General features: G+C 44.4%; 1 protein-coding gene across 5 annotated transcripts in view; it reads left to right on the top strand.

Annotated features, from left to right (window-relative positions):
- Positions 1–19,739, top strand: part of PAG1 (phosphoprotein membrane anchor with glycosphingolipid microdomains 1) — a 359,982-nt gene that overhangs the window by 7,469 nt on the left and 332,774 nt on the right. For 3 of the 5 annotated variants that reach the window (XM_068237534.1, XM_068237545.1, XM_068237541.1), the window contains exons 2-3: positions 1,290–1,853; positions 6,506–6,596. The gene's annotated coding sequence lies outside the window, so the exon portion shown is untranslated. The remainder of the gene's footprint in view (positions 1–1,289; positions 1,854–6,505; positions 6,597–19,739) is intronic. The other 2 variants (XM_068237537.1, XM_068237539.1) reach the window with 2 other exon arrangements.

Raw genomic sequence — 19,739 nt, 5'->3', positions numbered from 1 at the left:
AACACAGCGTTAATGTGCGTTACCACCTTTTTTTGCATTGCACTGTAATGCTGCTTTGCGACTTTAATGTCGCATTACAATGCAATGTCCCACTGTGATTATGCCCTTAAAGAGACACTGAAGCTAAAAAAAAAAATGATGATATTATGATTTGTATGTGTAGCACAGCTAAGAAATAAAACATTAAGATCAGATACATCAGTGTAATTGTTTCCAGTACAGGAAGAGTTGAGAAACTCCAGTTGTTATCTCTATGCAAACAAGCCATTAAGCTCTCCGACTAAGTTAGTCGTGGAGAGGGCTGTTATCTGACTTTTAATATCTCAACTGTTCCTGGACTATTTACTTTTCCTCTGCTAGAGGAGAGGTCATTACTTCACAGACTGCTCTGAAAGACTCATTTTAAATTGCTGAGTGTTGTGTAATCTGCACATATTATAGAGTGATGCAATGTTAGAAAAAACACTATATACCTGAAAATAAAAGTATGAGAATATTTTCTTTGCTGCTAATCTTCTAGTAATTATTCATAGTACACAACCAATTCACTATATCATATTTTTTTTTTTCGCTTCAGTGTCTCTTTAAAGAGAATCTGTATTGTTAAAATCACACAAAAGTAAACATACCAGTGCGTTAGGGGACATCTCCTATTCCCCTCTGTCACAATTTCGCCGCTCCCCGCCGCATTAAAAGTGGTTAAAAACAGTTTTAAAAAGTTTGTTTATAAACAAACAAAATGGCCACCAAAACAGGAAGTAGGTTGATGTACAGTATGTCCACACATAGAAAATACATTCATACACAAGCAGGCTGTATACAGCCTTCCTTTTGAATCTTAAGAGATCATTTGTGTGTTTCTTTCCCCCTGTTCTCATGCACTGAAGTTTCAGGCTGCTCTTTTCTTCCTGCAAACAGCTTTGCCCTTGTCTGTATGTGAAAGCCCAGCCAGCTCAGAGGACGATTTATCCAGCTTGTAAAAGATAAGAGAGAAGAGAGAAGCTGCTGTAATCTAAATAACACACAGGCAGTGTGCATAGAGGGGCCTGGAAGGCAGAGTTCATAGCAGAACCACAACACTGAAGAACTTGGCAGCCTTCCAGACACAGGCTGACAAGTCTGACAAGAGATAGATAAGTTGATTTATTACAGAGACTGTGATAGTACAAAGTGCTGCAGTAAGCCAGAGCACATTAGAATAGCTTTTGGAACTTGTAGGATGATAAAAAACAGGATGCAATTTTTGTTACGGAGTCTCTTTAAGCTCTTTCTGGTTCCTGTCCCTTTAGGAGGAGGAACTCTCTTTCTGTATCCTGTTGCGGATGACTTACAGAAAACCAATTACCGATAAGAGTAATTATGTACATTTTGCATGATCCAGCACCCAAATCACCGGACACCTTTTTAAAATGTAGGCCGCAGTCTCAGCTGAGAGAAAAACCTACCTGGAGTGAAAACCTACCAGCACCATGAAAATTGCTTCTTGATGGGATTTGAATACAAGACTTCATTCCTGAAAAGCAACATTGCCATCCACTGAACTTTTCATCTTTGTGCCCAGAGGGCCCTAAATCTAGGACATGCTGTCCTTGTGAATGAACCATCTTCTGCGTGATAGGCATTCCCCCTCCCCCGAGTCTACAGAGACACTGACTTACTAAAAGAGTAATTCCATCTCTTGTCCTGGAGGAACTGCGTTAGCTTCAAACACCCGCTCTTCAGAACAAAGTTTTGTTGTGTTTTTTTTTTTATTATTCATCTTCCAACACCTGACTGAATATTTGAAGAGAACACAGCTTCACTAGGGTTAGTGACAAATAACTTCTTCAGCAAGTAAGCATTCAGCAGTTTTGGTAAGTATGTGATTACCTGGATGCACGGACGTAACTAGACTTAATAGGGCCCCCTGCAAAAGTGATAACATGGGCCCCCCTGGTCCCTAAACCCCATGCAAGTCAGGAGCTGGCGAATGGCTGTAGAGAGTGTTCTGCTGTGAAGCAGTGTCTGGAAGCAGAAAAAAAATTACATACGCTCCTGCACATGGTTTTTGTGAGCTATCCAGCTATCTGCCTAGCTAAAGTAGAAGAAAATCCTCAACGTCTATGAGATAAACGTGTATGAGATGAGTCTTGGTTGTGTTTGTTTGACATAGGCAGTTGACAGTCATGTTTGAGGGTAACGAAAAGATGAGAAATTACTATCACACATAAAGAAGGGGGGGGGGGGATTATATTAAGAATCTGCAGCGAGGAGATATGAAGGCTGCCATATTTATTTCCTTTTAAACAATACCAGTTGCCTTGCAGTCCTACTGATCATTGTGGCATCAGTAATTAATGTCAGGCCGGAAAGAAGCATGTGTCTAAACAAGTCAGATTTCTGTCAGAAACACCTGGTCGGCATGCTTGTTCAGGGTCTATCGCTAAAAGTATCGGAGACAGAAGATTAGCGGTGCAGCCAGGCAACTAGCATTGTTTACAATTAAATGTCAGCCTTTACATCATTCTCACTTCAGGTTCCCTTAGAATCATGTCGGTGGAAACAGAATATGGCCAGTTTGATGGTGGTACCTCCATTCTCATGCTTGAAACCTGTCTGATTATTGTTCTATTCCTCACTAAACATAAACTAAATCAAGATCCACCAATCTTAGCATTTTGAATTCAGAATGTGGACAGAAATAAATATCACTGGTAGCCTGGTCTAACTGCTGCTTAACCCCCTTGGCGGTATGAAAAATACCGCCAGGGGGCAGCGCAACAGATTTTTTTAAATTTTTTTTTTTTAAATCATGTAGCGAGCCCAGGGCTCGCTACATGATAGCTGCTGCTCAGCGGCATCCCCCCAGCCCTGCCGATCGCCTCCGGCGATAGGCGATCAGGAAATCCCGTTCAAAGAACGGGATTTCCTGGAGGGCTTCCCCCGTCGCCATGGCGACGGGGCGGGGTGACGTCACCGACGTCATTGGGAGACCCGATCCACCCCTTGGCGCTGCCTGGCACTGATTGGCCAGGTAGCGCAGGGGTCTGGGGGGGGGGGGGCGCGCGCCGCACCGGATAGTGGCGATCGGGCGCGCGGCGGCGGCGATCGGGGTGCTGGCGCAGCTAGCAAAGTGCTAGCTGCGTCCAGCAAAAAAAAAAAATTATGAAAATCGGCCCAGCAGGGCCTGAGCGGCACCCTCCGGCGGCTTACCCCGTGTCACACACGGGGTTACCGCTAAGGAGGTTAAAGAGCCTCTGAAGCGGGAAAAAAATATGATATAATGATTTGTATGTTTAGTACAGCTAAGAAATAAAACATTAGGATCAGAGACAAACGTCTAATTGTTTCCAGTACAGTAAGAGTTAAGAAACTCCAGTTGTTATCTCTATAGGCTGCCATACACTGGTCGATTGCCCCAGATCGATCAGCAGATAGATCTCTGTGATCGAATCTGACGAAAGAGGGATCTATTGGCTGCCTACACTGCAAACAGATTTTGAATCGATTTCACTATGAAACCGATTCACAATCTGTGGAGCTGCCGCCACCCCCCTCCCCTGCATACATTACCTGATCCGGCCGGCGTAAGTCCCCCAGTCTCCGCTGTCTCTTCTCCACTCTGGGCTCCAGCTTCACTTTACTTCCTGTCAGGGGGAGTTTAATCAGTAGAGGGTGCTCTACTGTTTAAACTTCCTGTGGGTACAGGAAGTAAGTGAAGCCAGCCAGAGCCCAGCGCGGAGAAGGGAAAGCGAGGACAGCGGGGACACACGCCAGCAGAACAGGTAATGTATTGCCGCTAGCGTCGGTCATCGGACATTCGAACGTGTCGGTCGTCGGACATTCGAACGCCACTATCTACCCACTCCTGACCCGCCGGCGATCGAGAGAGATCTTCCGTGCGGACAGATCGACGGGAACTATCGATTTCGGACGGAAATCTATCGTTCGGTCAGCGTTTGCGCAACAATTTCACAGCAGATTCGATCACAGTGATCGAATCTGCTGTATATCGGCGGGAAATTGTGTAAGTGTATGGGCCCCTTAAGCAAAAAAGCCATTAAGCTCTACGACTTTTAAAGTCGTGGAGAGGGCTGTCTTCTGAAGTATATTATCTCAACTGTCAGTGAAGAATTTTCTTTTTCTCTGCCAGAGGACAGGTCAATAGTTCACAAGACTGCTCTGAAAAAAATCATTTAGAATGCTGAGTAGTATGTAAACTGCAGATATTAAAGAATGATGCAATGTTATAAAACACACTATATAACTGAAAATAAAAATGAGAATATTTTCTTTGCTACTAATCTTCTAGTAATTATCCGTACTATACAACCAATTCATTATGTCGTATATATTTTTTTCGCTTCTGTGTCTCTTTAAATGTGACTTTGGACATGATTGACTAGTGTGCTGTAAGGGCCCTTTTCCACTCGCAATCACAAACCAGCGATTGCTATTTTTCATTAATTTCGTTATGCGATTGTGATTTTTCATTTGCATTGCATTAGCCCTCTTAAAATCGCTCCAGAAAGCCATTGCAAATCGAATCACTATAGTGGAAAATACTTCTCATGATTTCTATGATAAAGTAGCAACCCTAGCGATTTAAAAATCACTAGCGATTTACGATTTTGCAATTCAGCTGTGCAGTGGAAAAAGGCCCTATTGTAGAGTTGTCCGCAATGCTGGTGTGGTCCAGCAGGGTGTGCTGATGGATGTTCTACTCTGTTCACAAAATCCTGCATCTCTTTCCTCATTTCTCCCTACTGTGAGCCCTATGAAAGGCATTTCTTGCTGGAAACTATTGATGTAACACTGGCAATAAGGATGGCATTACCGTATCTGGTGACTCTGAGAAATCATGTGCTGTTAATTATTTGGATGAGTACAGCATGTCAATGAAAAACTAGGCCCTGAGTCTGTGGGAAGTGATACCTGGAAATATGGCTGTATACACTGGAAAACACGGGGCATGTGACAGTCCTGTAGAAGTCTAGCATTCTTATAGAGAGTGTGAAACTGTGTGACAATGTTAAATATATACTTCCACAAAAACATCTGGCAGCCTTGTATGAGCATAAGTGAGAGGAAATACATATAACCTAAAGAGAACCCAGGGTGGCTCTTGGTGGGGTTACAGATGTGACACAGAGGCATGTTCTCTGCCTCATGACATGCCTCTGTTTCCCCACTATGGGCGTAGAGCAGTGAAGGCATAGCATGAACACACCCTCAGAAACTGCTATGCCCCCTGTCCCTGGCCACAGTAATGGCAGAGATATGACTCGCAAACAAAGCGAGGGATTACCTCTCGCCACAGGGATCTCTATTGAGCTGCATAGTTATATTTATACTGGGGGCACATCAGCTATCTATATTGGGGGAGGGCTACATAATACTGGAGGCACGTCCGGCTAACTATACCGGGGGTAAACCTAATACCTGGGGTACATCTGCTATCTATACTGAGGAGAGGGGCTAACTCTTACTAGTGTAACATCCTGCTACCTTTACTGGGGGGGGGGGGGGGTATACTTAATACTGGGGTCACATCTGCTAACTATACTGGGGCAGGTACCATTTGCAGTGGAGGGCGCTGCACTTTGGAATTCCTGCCTCTGGTGCTGGAGAACCTTGTCCCAGCACTGCCTGGAACTACTGAAGTGTCAGACTGGGCACACACTGGTATGTTTTTGGATGTGCTTTCTGCACAGGAAAACTGAGAACCAATGTTAGTCAATGGGCTATTGCACACTTTGAATGTGTTTTTCCCATGCAGAAGAAACCAACAGTGCAGCACTACGTGCATTTTCTCAATTACATTGGCTTCTGTGAAAAGCAAAAACAAAAAACCCTTGCGTTATCCCACATACAGAGAGACACACATGGGGCTCTATTCTCAAAATCATGAAAACTGCTACCACAGCAGTTATCACGTGCTCTGCCGCTCGCATTGCTTATCATGCGAACAGCGTTAGTTCATGTGATAAGCAAAGGTTATCGCGCAATCACATGTGCTTTTCACGTGAAACTGGAGCTATGGGCCCCGGTGCAAGTTTTACATTGGAGCCCCGCACGAAGTCTACACATAGCAAATGATACTGCGCACCAATACCTGCCAAGGACAATAATAGTGTCAGAGGTGCAAGAAGGGGATGGGGAACAGTGTGTTAATGATTACTACTATTCCAAGCATCTATAGAAGTGATCATTACCTGCATAGGACCAATAAAGAGCTAATGCTGCATTTGAGGGAGGGCCACTTGGGGCCCCTCTGGCCATGATGCAGTTGCAACCTCTGCACCCCCTATTGCTACAACTGTAACCACAATATTTTAAAATTGAACCAGACACAACAATGATAATGTGTGATAGGAGTTTTTCAGTTTTGCATACAATAAAGAAAAATATATGTTGCCTTTGCCTTTCAGTCCCGATTGTATTATCCAGAGGCTGCTTAAACTGTGGGAATTGTCCAGGCGAAATAGGACCATCATTTTTCATACACCTGTTGTTATTTCTCCAGTAGGTCCCAGAGGTGCCTCTTCTGTCCATTGATTTCTCGGCCCACCCCAAGGCATGCCTGGGTAAAGGAAAGATGTAGGAAGCTCCCTAAGGTACGTACAATCATGTGCAGCGCTGCCTTGTCATTTGTGAATAACATGCCTTATAGAAGACATGTCCGTCTACTTACTTTATCGCTGCTTGGTCTAGTTCACATGGACTTTTTCCTGGAAAATTGTGTGCGTCTTTTGCATGTGATTATTCAGACAAATGGGCACACAGTGTTTGCATGCATTTTAAAGCGGTCCTGAACTCAGAATTTCCTCTCTGCTCTATAAGATACGCAACAGCATAATAACCTTTAAATAAAAACATTTATTTGTCGCAGCTGATATAAATCTGCAGTTTATCTTCTTCCTGTTTTCATGAAAGCAGACATATTGTTAATATCCTGTGTTTACAAATGAGCTTATCTGCCGTGGCAGTCACCTGACACAGCTAGGGGATCAAATTACAACTTGTGATTAGTCACAGGTGAGGGGGAATTAGACAGGCTAAACTCTCTAAATACATACAGGGTGCATTTCTCTATGTTTTCCTTCTGTCCTGTGCAAGAGTTCAGGTCCACTTTAACGGATTTCTGCACATTTGGATGAAAGTTTCCTGGAAACCTGTCTTCAGATGCAGCTCAACATGTTTACTTGGATGTCGCCACAACTAAAGCCCTAACCCACCTCTTGTGTGAAAAAGCACATTGCCATAAATATGAATTATATATTTTAAAGGGAACCTAAACTGAGAAGGATATGGATTTTTTCCTTTTAAAATAATACCAGTTGCCTGACTCTCCTGCTGATCCTGTGTCTCTAATACGTTTAGCCACTGCCCCTCAACAAGCATGCAGATCAGGTGCTCTGACTGTAGTCAGACTGGATTAGCTGCATGCTTGTTTCAGGTGTGTGATTCAGCCACTACTGCAGCCAAAGAGATCAACAGGACTGCCAAGCAACTGGTATTGTTTAAAAGAAAATAAATATGGCAGCCTCCACATCCTTCTCCGTTCAGGTGTCATTTTAGCCCCCTTTTACACTACCAGGGTAAACCTGGGTTGCGTTACCCTAATTTGAGTATTTAAGATTAAGATCCACAATAGGGATTATTTTGTAAATATGGCTACTTGTAAAGGTGTGTATGCTGTAACAAAGTTGAGAAACCCTTCATTACAGTATCTGAACACATGTTGCTGTAATGTCCACACAATAATCAAAGCATTGAAGCAGTGAAGTCATTAGTGAATTGACTTCCAGGCTCACACAGGATGAAACAACATGAACAAATTACATGGCAAGCATCAATCATTTCTTGATCTATTTTACATTTTAGTCTGAAATGCGTTAGCTCTGTGGGGCAGCTGTGCCATCTCTGTCAATGGATTGATACAATAAAGACAATTAGGCTAATTAGGAGACGTGATCAGCACAAGTACCTAAAGCTAAATTCTTTATTATGGACATATCCAACAAAATACCTCCAATTACAGGCAGCTTACATGTTCCGTACCAATCTGGTCCTTGATCATGGCATTTAGCCACAAATTAAGGACTTTTAGTCGGGAACGCAGTGGTTCTGTTGGGCAACTGTGCCATGTTATTGACTATGGATTGATACAATAAAGCCTCTTTTCCACGAACTGTTTACTGGCAGTGAAATGCCTCTCAAACTCTCACAACTTCTTGCTGCTGCCTGGTAACTGCTTGCTGCTGCCTGGTAACTGCTTGCTGCTGCCTGGTAACTGCTTGCTGCTGCCTGGTAACTGCTTGCTGCTGCCTGGTAACTGCTCGCTGTTGCATGGCAACTGCTCACTGAGCACACAGCTCAACAGTTCGTGGAAAAGAGGCCTTAAGAAGATTCAGCTTACAAAGCAGGTGCAGACTTTTATTCACTAAAGAGAGTGGCATCTCTGTCTGCACTGCCTGGCTGCTACATGCAGCACCGTGTACCTGCTGGACATTGTGGAGGCTGAAAGGCTATTCATTGTTTGTGGTGCTTCATAACTGTGTCTAATTTCTAAACACTCAAAGCACACCTGAACTGTGCTGACATCTGTAGCCTGTTACTTGCCTGCGGCTTCTTCCCCATAGTCTGTGAGGCCTCTCAGTGTCCTCTGGACTGGGTCCCCTCCGTTCTCCCGATGGTGATTCCTTTACTTGTACGACCTGAACGCAAGTCATGCCAGCTGCATATTTTTTGAAAGAATGAACCAGGCAAGCGCAGAACGCTCCCGGCAATGGGAGCACAGATGAAGCTGCGCATGTGCAGTCGGCGGGACTCCCATTCATGTCACACAAGTAATGGAGCCACCAGCGGAAAAAAGGAGGGGGCCCAGAGACCTCATGGACTATGGGGGGGGGCTGGAAGAAGCCCCCAGCATGTAAAAGGCAACAGATTTCAGCACAATCCAATTGTGCTTTAATACTTGAAGCAAACCTGAACTGAAAGTTAAAAGTCAAAATAAACGTACTAATTTCATACTTACCTCCTGCGTAGTCTACTCATCAATCTCTTTCTCCTCTCCTGTGTCCTGTTTGTCCTCTCTGATAGATGGAATTCTCAGTTTTCCATGATAAAAATTGCCATTACCCCATAACGGCTTCTGGATGAACACACTGTTGAACTGTAATATTTTGACTTGAGCCTTAGGGAAACGTGGACATTACCTTGCACACCAATTGTCCTTTCAGTTATAACTGACAGCAACTGATATATATTTCAGTTCTGACAAAATCTTGCCAAAACTAAAAGGAAACTAAAATGGTGAGCTTCCGAGAGGAACTGACGGTGAGGTCTCCGATCTTACCAAAATGAACTGATATCTACCTTTTGCCAAGGCTGTATGTCCATCCATACAATGACACAGGCATGCAGCTATATGCACTTGACATGGCTGAAGCACTCCATGAACTGGTCCTTCAGAGTCATTATTGTACAGTAATGTAAAAGGCGGTTGTATCATAGTGTAGAACAAACTCTTGGAGACGGCACACAAATGGCTCAGCAACAAGCTTTATTGATTCTGGAGTCAAAGACCAGTGAGGTGCGGTAGGTGTAGCATTTGTCTACATTACATCACAGTGTCCTATTGCTTCTTAATTATCTTATTTCTTTATCTTTACAACATACATTTTACACAAAACCATCAGATTTTGATGAACGCGCCGACATCCCATTAAAAATACATAAACTGTCCTCATCAAGCTAACAAACAGCTGTAATGCTATAGCCGTAATGCGCAGCAGACCACGAGATTCAATGGACTCTTCTTGAATGAATGGGTTTAATGGGCTCAGGAGTGGTCCTAAAAGCCTGCTTCAGGAGTCATTACTGGGCACAAAGGATATATCCCACAGCGGGGACTGCACATGGGAGAGAGCTGATTCCTTGTGTAAATAGCTGTAATGGGCGAGATGTCTGAGATGTCACAGGTCGTTCTCATCATCTCATGATTTCAGTTAGTTGGGGCTTATGATCAATTATGTTTGTAGGTCACACAGAACATGCAGGGAACGGCAGGATCTTTACCAAAGAGACCACATTCCGGGAGCAAATTCTGTCAACAGATACAGTATATTAGAGTGGAGCTGAACTCTTGCACAGGACAGAAGGAACACATAGAGAAATGCACCCTGTATATATTTAGAGAATTTAGCCTGTCTAATTTCCCTCATCTGTGACTCATCACCACTGTACTTTGGTCTCTTAGCTGTGTCAGCTGTCTGCATCGGCAGAGCAGCTTGTTTGCACACACAAGGTATCAACCCTATGGGCCCTTTTCCACTAGCAATCGCTAAACACTACCGATTTTGATTCAGAAAGTCCCACATTTTTTCTCGCAATTGCAATCGCAAATCGCGATTGCAATTGTGAGAAAAAATGTGGGACTTTCTGAATAAAAATCGGTAGCGTTTAGCGATTGCTAGTGGAAAAGGGCCCATTGCATAGCAAAATCGTGGTAAAAATAGATCCAAAGCACGATCGCACTTTGGTTAAAATCAAATCGCGGTAGTGGAAAATACCTACTGCGATTCGTATGTTATTTAGCAAACCCTAGTAATTAAAAAAACCAAAACAAAAAAACACATATATCCAGGCACATCGCCTCTAGTTAGGACATTAAATAAGTTATCAAGGAAAGGGAGGTGCCGAAGGGGGTGTGGCCTGAAAACTAGCAAAAATCAGTAACCCTTCGCACTCTCACTTGCAAATGCATTCACAAATTCACTCATCCAGGCACCACTGTTATCCCTACAGCTCAGTAATGTATCCATGCGCACAATGCACATACACCAGCATAAGCTGTGTGCATGCTGACAAAAAACACATACTGTACAGGGGAAGGAGGGAGTGCACTGAATTAAAACCCTGGCCACAGGGGGTCAGTAACAAGAAAAAAAAAACACATATATCCAGGCACATCATCTCTAGCTACTACATTAAATAAGTTATCAAGGAAAGGGAGGTGCCGAAGGGGGTGTGGCCAGAAAATTAGCAAAAATCAGTAACCCTTCGCACTCTCGCATGCAAATGTTGAAACAAATGCATTCACAAATTCATATTTCATTTGCATTCACATTCATAGTGCAGACATGCAAACATTCATTGCATCAAACCTATTTAGGGATTAGGAGCACACATTCTGACGTTGTCTCCTGGGACAGATAGCACATTTTTTTTCTTGTTACTGACCTCCCGTGGCCAGGGTTTTAATTCAGTGCACTCCCTACTTCCCATTTGTGTTTTTTGTCAGCATGCACACAGCTTATGCTGGTGTATGTGCATTGTGCGCATGCATACATTACGTTAGCTCCCTTGTGCAATTGGTATAATGCGCTATCTGTCCCAGGAGAGGACGTCAGGATGTGTGCTCCTAATCCCTAGATAGGTTTGATGCAATGAATGTTTGCATGTTTGCACTATGCATGTTACAGGGCCAGAGTTAGGACACCTACGTCTACCTGGGTACTTCTGCGCAGTGTAGGTGACTAAGCATAAGAATGCATTCTTCTGTGAACTAAGACCCCGGCCTTTAACTTAGCTGTAGGGATAACAGTGGTGCCTGGATGAGTGAATTTGTGAATGCATTTGTTTGAACATTGGCATGCGAGTGTGCGAAGGGTTACTGATTTTTGCTAGCGATTTAAAAATCGCTAGCGATTTGCGATTTTGTAGATTCAGCGTCGCAAACGCTCACAGTGGAAAAGGGCCCTAAGTCTGCATCCATGAAAGCAGGAAGTAGACATACTGCAGATTTATTGCAGGATTTGTATCAGCTGTAACAAAGAAATGTTTTTCTTTAAAGGTTATTATGCTGTTGCTTATCCTTTTAGATCAGAGAGTTCAGGTCCTTTTTAAAGAAAGTCTGAAGCAAGAATAAATCTCGCTTCAGACCTCAGAGTTAGCAGGGGCATGTGTGCCCCTGCTAAACCGCCACTATCCCGCGTCTTAACAGGGGTCCCTGATCCCCCAAATCTCCTCCGTACAGCGGGGGAGCGCTTCCTGGTTGGGGCAGGGCTAACCGCCGCAGCCCTGCCCCACGCGCGTCTGTCAGCGCGTATCTCCGCCTCTCCCCCGCCCCTCTCAGTCTTCCTTCACTGAGAGGGGCGGGGGAGAGGCGGTGGTGCGCCGCTGATAGACGCGACTGGAGGCAGGGCTGCAGCCGTTAGCCCTGCCTCCAGGAGCGACCAAGTGTTGCAGTGGGGGATTTGGGGGTGAAGGGACCCCCGTTAAGCCGCGGGATAGCGGCGTTTTAGCAGGGGCACACATGCCCCTGCTAACTCTGAGCTCTGAAGCGAGATTTATTCTCGCTTCAGAGTCTCTTTAAATGATCAAATTTGGAATTGAAGGAATCCAGCTGCTATTGCAGTCTGCATGCACCAGCAAAACAAGCCAGTATTTTACAGCACCTGCCCACTATAAATAGAATTCCTGTTACTGATCTCTTAATAAGGGTTTATTTACATGGTTGGTGTTACCAGGCAGAATACACTGATTGGCAATGCCTCTAATCTGTTGCTGGCTGGGTTTCTCTATTACAGTCTGTATCTAAGGTTCTCAACATGCGGTACACCTACCCTATTGGTGCTTATGCTGGGCTCAGGGAGTACTTGAACTTGCTAGTCCATCCATTATAATAAACTGTCAGATTTAAAAGGCTAAAACCAGTATAAACAAACCTGCGTAGGCATTTTTATTAATGAAAACATAGAGGAGTTTTCGGAACAAATATGACCATCAACAGGTTCTTAAGATGATGATGGTACCCACGGCAGGTGTTGATGAACATCATCTTTCGTAAAAGGGGTAAATGCTGTAGTAAAACTAAGAAAGAGTACGCCGCAACCCCCCAGCGCTCAGTGGCAAGTACGTCACTGGGATCACCATTGGTCAAACCGCACTCGATAATTTCCTGCATCTCCCATTGACTCTAATGACGTCCGCTGCGTCACCGTGGGAAACGTTTGTGATAGTCATACACGGGAGGGGCTGGAAGGGTGATAGTTGTACACGGGGCTCTGGGGGCAGAGGACAATACAGGGAGTCCCCCGATATCGCAGCGGGTCATTGGTTTGAATGGTTTGAATAGGCGGGCTCGCTGTATTCAGCATATAAGATGCAAGGACTTTTTCTGGAGAGATAAAATGTGCCTTATATGCTGAAAAATATGGTATTTGTAGTCCGTGACCGACTGATAAAGGTCATCGACTAGCTTCTAGAACTTGACAGCAGATCATCAACAGAAATAACCTCTGTTTATATCTTTGTAGCTACCAGAAGATACTATTGTGCATCTGTATGTATGTTGCTTATACAGTGGCTTGCAAAAGTATTCGGCCCCCTTGAAGTTTTCCACATTTTGTCACATTACTGCCACAAACATGCATCAATTTTATTGGAATTCCACGTGACAGACCAATACAAACTGGTGTACACGTGAGAAGTGGAACGAAAGTCATACATGATTCCAATTATTTTTTTTTTACAAATAAATAACTGCAAAGTGGGGTGTGCGTAATTATTTAGCCCCCCTGAGTCAATACTTTGTAGAACCACCTTTTGCTGCAATTACAACTGCCAGTCTTTTAGGGTATGTCTCTACCAGCTTTGCACATCTAGAGACTGAAATCCTTGCCCATTCTTATTTGCAAAACAGCTCCAGCTCAGTCAGATTAGATGGACAGCGTTTGTGAACAGAAATGTTCAGATCTTACCACAGATTTTTGATTGCATTTAGATCTGGACTTTGACTGGGCCATTCTAACACATGGATATGTTTTGTTTTAAACCATTCCATTGTTGCCCTGGCTTTATGTTTAGGGTCGTTGTTCTGCTAGCAGTGTTTCTCAACATTTTATTGGTATGTACCCCTGTAGTCACCAAGTACCCCCTGGCATAGTAAACATTATCTCAAGTACCCCTTGACAAATATATTTTTAATCATAGTACATAATAATTGGTTCTAAACTATTTCCAAGCATTCATTATTGCTTTTAATTAGCTAACATACTAATTTGGTGTTGTTTATGTAGGATTTATCATAATCTAAAACTCTAAATTTGTTATACTTAGTTAATTTTATTATATCAAGCCCGAGTACCCCCTTGAATCATCAGAAGTACCTCCTGGGGTACGCGTACCACACGTTGAGAACCTAGGTGCTAGAAGGTGAATCTCCGCCCCAGTCTCAAGTCTTTTGCAGACTCCAAGAGGTTTTCTTCAAAGATTGCCCTGTATTTGGCTCCATCCATCTTCCCATCAACTCTGACCAGCTTCCCTGTCCCTGCTGAAGAGATGCACCCCCCGAGCATGATGCTGCCACCACCATATTTGACAGTGGGGATGGTGTGTTCAGAGTGATTTGCAGTGTTAGTTTTTTGCCATACATAGCTTTTTTCGCCATACATAGCGTTTTGCATTTTGGCCAAAAAGTTCAGTTTTGGTCTCATCTGACCAAAGCACCTTCCTCCACATGTTTAGTGTGTCCCCCACATGGCTTGTGGCAAACTGCAAACAGGACTTCTTATGCTTTTTTGTTAACAATGGCTTTCTTCTTGCCACTATTCCATAAAGGCCAACTTTGTGCAGTGCACAACCAATAGTTGTCCGATGGACAGATTCCCCCACCTGAGCTGTACATCTCTGCAGCGCGTCCAGAGTCACCATGGGCCTCTTGACTGCATTTCTGATCAGCCCTCTCCTTGTTTAGCCTGTGAGTTTAGGTGGACGGCCTTGTCTTGGTAGGTTTACAGTTGTGCCATACTCCTTCCATTTCTGAATGATCGCTTGAACAGTGCTCCGTGGGATGTTCAAGGCTTTGGAAATCTTTTTGTAGCCTACGCCTGCTTTAAATATCTCAATAACTTTATCCCTGACCTGTCTGGTGTGTTCTTTGGACTTCATGGTGTTTTTGCTCCCAATATTCTCTTAAGACAACCTCTGAGGTCGTCACAGAGCAGCTGTATTTGTACTGACATTAGATTACACACAGATGCACTCTATTTAGTCATTAGCACTCATCAGGCAATGTCTATGGTCAACTGACTGCACTCAGACCAAAGGGGGCTGAATAATTACGCACACCCCACTTTGCAGTTATTGATTTGTAAAAAATATTTGGAATCATTTATGATTTTCGTTCCACTTCTCATGTGTACACCACTTTGTGTTGGTCTTTCATGTGGAATTCCAATAAAATTGATTCATGTTTGTGGCAGTAATATGACAAAATGGGGAAAACTTCAAGGGGGCCGAATACTTTTGCAAGCCACTGTATACTACTGCAGATTCCCTAGTTTCTATATACATTTGTATGTATACTTTTTTCCTTTTAAAAATAATTTCTATTTGCATCTAGCTGGGTGTGCAAGAATTGCATTGATGAAATAGAATCTTCCCTGGATATTAGAAAAGAAATGTAATTTAACAGAAAGTCACTCACAGGGGCGTAACTAAAAATCACTGGGCCCCCCTGCAAAATTTTGGATGGGGCCCCCTCCAGCCAATCCCCCAAACTCCCTAACGCTGCACTCTCTTTACAGGTAAACTGAGAAACCAATGTTATTCAGTTGGCTAGTGCACACTTGAATGTGATTTCACCATGCAGATAAAAACAGACAGCAGAGAAGCACTGCAGGCATTTTCTCTATAAATTACATTAGCTTCTGTGATAAAACATGCATGTTTTCACACATACAGACACATGTGGTGTGCAGACAACACATACAAAAAACTGACAGACGAGTGTGCTTCCAGCCTCAGCTTATTACACTGATTCACACCGCGATTTTTGACGGCGTTTTGCGGGAGTGATTTTTCCGCGATTTCACATGGAAAAATCACTGGACAGTACAGCGATTTCTCCGCAATCGCGTTTAGCGCTTCTATAGTACTGAAATGGGATTGCCGGGAAATCGCCTGAAAATAGTGCAGGCTACGCCTTTTTGGGCGATTTGTGGCGATTAGCGCAAATTGCCCAAGTAAGAATGGCCCATTGGGTTTTATTACACTAGTGCTTTCAAAAGTGCTAGTGTTTGAGCGTTTTGCCGAAATCACCGGCAAAACGCTCAAGTTTTAATGGGGCCTAACTCTGTCCACCTCTGATGGAGCAGAACTGGCTCTGCAGACTTCTCCAGCATCACTACAGTACACAGCACTTGGGGAGGGGTAGAGAGGTTGGGGCTGGGCGCTGTACACAAGAGCCTGCTGCACACTATATAGGGATGTACTACACATGTTTTTCTGCAAAACTTTGTATGAATCCTTATCCCTGGCTGAGCAGATGCAATCATTAGAACAATTATGCAGAGAGCAGGACATTTTGTTTTTTTTTTTGTCTCCGTGCCGTTAGTTGGCAGTCTCTCAGGACAGGGAAAAGAAACCTCCCTCCATGGGGCCCCCTGTGGCTTCTGGGCCCCCCTGCCGCTGCATCCCTTGCAGGGTCTATTGTTACGCCCCTGGTCACTCACTCATATTATACAGTAGTTGCCTCTCCTGTGTAGCTGCCACCATGTCCAAGTCCCGTGTCTGGAGGGCAACTGCTGTGTTCATCCAGTGGGTGCTGCTATTGTCACTTCTTATTTATCAGGGAACAGTATAGCCCTACACCTGCAGGGAGTTCAGGCTCTAGTGGGAGAATTGATTCTAGGTGATGCCTGGCAGCAAGTCACAATAAAGCCTAGGTTTTTGTAAGGCTTGGTGGTGTATTCTCCACAGTCAGCATGCAACGCATGAGCTGACGTGGAGGAGGTACACACACTAGCACAAGGAAACAGGCTATCCCTAGTATAGTGGAGGGGAGGACTGACTCCAATAGGAGATTGTGGCGCACAGAGCCGGTGCAGATCCGACAGCCACAAACAATGCTTTCGCTATAACGTCTCAGCGCAAAGTAGCGCTGAGCGCATAAACCAGAACTGAGGAGATCAGGACAGGTAGACAGAATGAACGCTTGCTAGCCAGCGGCTACTTAGTGACAGCAAGCGTCCAAAACAAGACAGACTGGAATGAGGCAGCCAATGCGTTAGCAGCGATGGCGTGCCTCACAAAGACAGGACAGGATAGTCAGGAAATAGCAGGATCAAGATAGATGAACGTAACACAGACAAATATACAATAAGTATGTTTTCCTAGCGTATTACAATTACAGCTATCAATGAAACTATTTGTAACGTCTGACTAACATATGTATATATCGGCAATGAACCGATATATGACATAAGCAGGAACGCTGACTAGGACTGGAGTAATACAGGGAACAGGACTCAGAAGGATTCGCTATCTCCTCGCAGAGATGAACGCAATCCACAAACGGTAACAGAACAGGATTCAGAAGGATTCGTTATCTCTTCGCAGAGATGAACGCAATCCAAAAACAGTAACAGAACAGGATTCAGAAGGATTCGTTATCTCTTCGCAGAGATGAACGCAATCCACAAACGGTAACAGGACAGGATTCAGAAGGATTCGTTATCTCCTCGCAGAGATGAACGCAATCCACGAACAGGACCAGGAGCAGGATACTAGCTCAGCACGGGTGCTCACGATACGCGCAAACTACCAAAACGTGCTGGAAAGCTGACTAACTGCACACAGGATATAAACAGTTCGTGTACGTATACATCAGCGACACTGATGTATCAACGTAACACGAATACAAGGAAAATAATAAACGTGCTGGTATGCATATATATGGGCAATGAACCAATGTATGATGCAAAACCAGCAAAGTATCTTTTAGAACAAGAAACACGATCGGGGGCTGAAGCGACAGCAAGACAGGCTTAAACTGAAGCTATGAAAACCCGAGGAGTCCTGCAGGAAGCAGATCTTTATACTGAGGTCATCCAATGGGAGCAGACATGCAGATTCCCACACAGGTGAATGATAATCAGTCACAAGCTGACAGCAGGGAAAGGCAGACAAAGCTATGCAGCTTGCATGGAAAGAGATCAGAACTGCCTGAGCTGCAGCACTACTACTTCCAGCAACACCTGCTGCAGCAGCGATCATTACAGTACCCCCGCCCTTAAAAGCAGATTCCAGACACTTTTCAAAACTGAAATTCCCAACAAAACAGTCTGAATGATAATTCATGATGACCGGGACAGCCCGGCAAGACCGAATTCCAGAATCAGTCCCCACAAGACTGGACCCATCAGAACCAGAACCTACAGAACCATGCCTATCAGTACTACAAGCCCCAGTGTGACACCCATCAGAACCATGATTTCCAGAAGAAAGCCCTCCGAAACTCCCTGAGCGATACCCACCGCCTTCCAGGAACCGTTCAAAAACGCCAAAGCCTTTGCAATGCCCACCGGGACTGTCTTTACCAACACAAAACCCACTGTTGAACCAGTCCAAGGCACCAGGACAAGTTTTCTCAGAGACCTCCCAGAACACCTTGAAGCTCCAAAGAGATCCCCATAGGTCAGAACGCCCCTTAGGCTCACATGGAGAACTATCAAGAACCCCTATGGAACCTAGGGCAATTCCCGAGTCAGGGCCACAAGGATAAACATCAAGATCAGGGCTTTCAGGGACCAGAACCATCTCTGGGCATGCAGGCAGACTGGCAACATCAGAACATGTTCCCACTAAGGAAGCATCAGAGCACGCTAACACCTTAGACACACTTGGGCATTCTGGCACACAAAGAACATCTGGGCACACTGGCACAAGAGAAACCTCTGGGCATGTCAAGGAACTGTGAGCCTCAGGGTCAGCCAAGACAGGACCAAAACCAGGACTGGCCAAAAAAAAATCATCATGACTAGACTTCGCAACTACTGGACTTTTACACGAGAATGCAGGATCAGACTTAGATGTCGCTGATTCCAGCAAAGTCAGTAACAAATCAGATTCAGGGGCACTAACAAGACAGGACAAATCTTCTGATGTATGCACTGAACCAGATAGGGACTCCACAACTACCTCTGGACTGGACAGAGACTCATCTAATACACTGGATTGGAGCTCATGAGGCGCTGCAGAACAAGTCAGTATTGCAGCAGCCCCCACTGGACTAGGCAAAACTGAGGAATTCCCTGGACAGGAAGGGGACTCTGGAACCTCTGCCACAGCGGCCAGAGAACCAGAATCTTTCAGGATACAGGGCTGGGTTTCAGGAACACTCATCAGACCGGACTGAAATTCTGAGATTTCTATTATTTTGACCAGAGAATCAGAATTATCCATGTTACAGGGCAAGACTTCTGAAACATTCAGAGGACAGGGCTGGAGTTCCTCGGCTGTTACAACACTGGAGAGGGACTCAACAACATTGGTTAAATCAGACTGTGTACAGGGCAAGGTATCTAACACACTTGCTGACGAGGACAATATTTCAATGGCTTCTGCTTTGCTGGGCAGAAATTCATTAAGTTTTATTAGAGCAGACTGTAATTCCAAAACAGCTGCTAGACAAGTGAATATTACTGCAACACCAACTGAGGTAAGCAGTGCCTCAGACTCCTCTGCTAGAGGGTTTGAAGTATCCAAAGTACTGGGTGAAGCATAAGACTCTGCGACCACAGCTTCACTGGACAGGATCACTGAACAGTCCATATTGCAGGGCAAAACCATGGAAGCACCTGCTGGACAGCATAAGGATTCTGTGACCTGAGCTTCATAGGAGAGATCTACTGCACAATTCATGGTACAGGGCAAATTTACTGGAACATTTTCTGAACAAGGTACTAATT

The sequence above is a fragment of the Hyperolius riggenbachi genome, chromosome 5 (assembly GCF_040937935.1).
Source record: "Hyperolius riggenbachi isolate aHypRig1 chromosome 5, aHypRig1.pri, whole genome shotgun sequence".
Classification (NCBI taxonomy): domain Eukaryota; kingdom Metazoa; phylum Chordata; class Amphibia; order Anura; family Hyperoliidae; genus Hyperolius; species Hyperolius riggenbachi.
The sequence above is the reverse complement of the archived record's forward strand: the minus strand, read 5'-3'. Positions and strand labels throughout refer to the sequence as shown.